Consider the following 3,225-nt stretch of genomic DNA (forward strand, 5'->3'; position numbering starts at 1 on the left):
AGAAAAAAAGCCAAACTCCACAATTACGATTTTTGGTGGCCGCAACATGTCTTTAAAATGCAAAAAGGAACATCTGATAAAAAATGAGAAGGCTACAGGTCTCGGGAAATGGCGACAAAAATCACTATTCTTTTTTTGGACAAACTTCTGAATTTTTTTTCACCACTTAGATAAAATTAAAAAGTATAAATGTTTGGTATCTACGAACTCGTACCGACATGAGGCATCATACAGACACCTCAGTTTTACCATATAGTGAATGTGGAGAATAAAACACCCCAAAAACAATTCTGCAATTAAACTTTTTTTGCAACCTCACCGCACTTGGAATTTTTTCCCCCCATTTTCCAGTAGACTATATGGTAAAACTAATGCTTTCATTCAAAAGTACAACTCGTCCCGCAAAAAATAAACCACGTATGGCAAGATAGAGAGAAACATGAAAAAGTTATGGCTCTTGGAAGAAGGGGAGGAAAAAATGAAAATAATAATACTAATAATAAAAAAATAAAATATATATACATATACATCTAGATAAAATAAAAAATGTAAACATTTTTTTAAAAATCCACGCATTAGGTTTTGCCGTTATTATATTGACCTGGAGAATTAGGTTCCATCCATACAACAAACACAGTAAAAACAAATCCTTCAAAAAAATCAAAGGCAGAATATTTTATTTTATTTTTTTATACACAAATTTTATCTCATTTCAGAATTTATTTCTCTTTTTTTTCAGTACAATTTATAGTAAAATGGACGATGTCATTAAAAATGTAAATTATCCAGCAAAAACAATTCCTCATACGGCTATGTCAAAGGAGAAATAAAAAGTTATACCTCTTGGAAGAAGGGGAGGAAAAAAAAATGGCAAAAAAAAAGTGACCTCTTTAATGGCTTTTTTCCCTGTGTTTCCTCAGGTGGTGCTGGCATCAGTCCGTGGCCAAAACATCTACAAGGCCATTAAGATCATTGACAAACAGGACAATGCCAAAGCCCTACGGCGAGAGAGGCGCATACTCCGGGCGGCCAGAGACTGCCCATTCGTGAGTCATCTAGATGCCGCTTTGGAGTCTCAGGTACAGAGGGGTCTCCGGGCTCCAGACATCTTTCTTTACCATGACATATATGTATTACATGCAGCTAGTGATAATATCTATATATTGTGCTTTATTTCCAGAGCCAGGCCTATTTCATCATGGAGTATTTGTCCGGTGGCAGCCTTGAGTCACTGATTAAAAAGAGCGGCAAACTGAACATCGAGATCACACGGTGAGTATCTAACAATGACAAATTGCTAAATACGGGGAAATATGGAAACATTCGGACAGTGGCCGTCAATAGGGTATATTAGAGATTGTAATAAGTTATATCCTCAGGATGATTTCATGTCATTGATACTAAACAGTCTATTCTCTCATCAGGTTTATCACAGCAGAGTTAATCTGTGGCCTCCAGTTCCTCCACGGCCATGGCATCGCCCATCGGTAAGAGATGCATTTTTTTACTATTCTCTTGTATCACCTTTCAGATGTGTCCTGTGGTTATATAGACAAAGTAATACATTTTCTTTTTTCTTTGCAGAGACATCAAACCAGCCAACATCATGCTGGATAAAGATGGTCACGCCCGAATTATAGATCTTGGGTTGGCAAAAGACGGACTGACCGCGTCCAAAAAGATCTATGGACGGACGGGAACTTTCCGCTACATGGCCCCAGAAGTGCTCCTGGAGAAATCCTACACTGCAGCAGTAGACTGGTGGAGCCTGGGGATAGTGGTGTCCAAAATGTCAACTGGACAATCCCCATTTAACAACGGCCCCCAGAAGCAAGACGTCTACAAGTCAATTACCACCGAGAAGCCAAAATTTTCAACATGGCTAGACGTAGACGTGAAACATCTAATAAAGAAGCTGCTACGGAAGGATCCAGGGACGCGCCTGGGAATGTCAGGGAACATCAGAGACCACCCATTTTTCGAGACCATCTGCTGGGAGGAACTGGAACAGAGGAGAGCACGGCCCCCTTTTGAACTTTTCTTTGTAAGTAAAGGCTTATTACAAAAAGGTTTTAGTATTTACATGCTTTGATGATAACCACAATTAGAAATGTGAAAATATTACCAGGAACTGCTGTTATTATATCTCTGTACATTTCTTTCTCTTGCAGCATGTTCTGGAGTGAACCATCTGGATTGGCCGGAAGATAAACCACCTCTTCACCCTGTGTCCGACTAGTCATCTTTCCACCAAGCTGGACACAGTAGGATGAACCCGAGCCACCTGCCCAGAACCCTGTGCCTCCTCCGCCCGCTGCTTGTGTGCCTGACTTTGGCTTGCTCCGGACAACGACCCTCTCTGCTGATTCAGTGCCGTGAATAACATCATATTTCCACCTGTGTCTCTTGGCTCTGAATCCTCTGACCTCTGGCCCGACCTCAACATCTCTTCAAGACATGGATCCTTTTGGCTGTGAAGAACGGATTCTACCCAGGACCAGCAACTCCAGGATGAAGACCACCACGTTGCCATGGAGCCAGGTTTCCACCTCTACACTTCATGCGGTGAGGATGAGGTGAGTATCCGTCTGGGCACTTGATCCAGGAAGGATTGTTTTTCCCCTTATATCAGGACAAATTGGCAGAAGTCATAAAAGGGTTTTTTCTCTCCTTCCTCTGGATCAACACCTCTGCCCCCACCATTCATCCACCTCCCGAATCAATAATACAATTATTTAGTGATTGATTCAGGGACTAGTCTGACTGTCATGCGTGGAGTCGGGAAGGAATTTTTCCTCAACTGAAGCTGAATTGGCCGATGGCTCAATGAGGTTTTTTCGCCTTCCTCTGGATTAATAAAATGTGTTTAATAGTTAATCCAGGGAACTAGTCTGACTTTCCTCAGTGGAGTTAGGAATGAGTTTTTCCCGTTCCCCTGAATCAACTGAAGTCATTGGATCTAATATATCCTTGACATTTATCAAAATTACCTGCCCCCCCGCCTCCCCCCATTAATAAAATTCTCTGATTTTCACCCCTATATCTTTGTCTGCTGCTTTATTTCCATTCAGTCTCTGTCCTCTGCTCTTTGTTGTGTTTCTTGGGTTTTCTGGTCTCACATTAGTATTACATTTATGTTCTATAAGTACAAAGTCACATGAGAATTTACCATTAACCCCTTACTGACATTCGATGTTTAAGTCAGTAGCGGGTTCATGGAGCGGG

The 3,225-nt window shown here is 41.2% G+C and overlaps 1 long non-coding RNA gene across 1 annotated transcript; it reads left to right on the plus strand.

Moving 5' to 3' along the window:
- The first annotated feature begins 959 nt into the window (after window positions 1-959).
- LOC142288232 (uncharacterized) lies at window positions 960-1,487 on the plus strand. The gene is made up of 3 exons (XR_012749057.1): window positions 960-1,079; window positions 1,181-1,272; window positions 1,425-1,487. It is a non-coding gene; the product is annotated as an uncharacterized LOC142288232 (long non-coding RNA).
- Window positions 1,488-3,225: the final 1,738 nt, after the last annotated feature.

The sequence above is a fragment of the Anomaloglossus baeobatrachus genome, chromosome 2 (assembly GCF_048569485.1).
Source record: "Anomaloglossus baeobatrachus isolate aAnoBae1 chromosome 2, aAnoBae1.hap1, whole genome shotgun sequence".
Lineage (NCBI taxonomy): Eukaryota > Metazoa > Chordata > Amphibia > Anura > Aromobatidae > Anomaloglossus > Anomaloglossus baeobatrachus.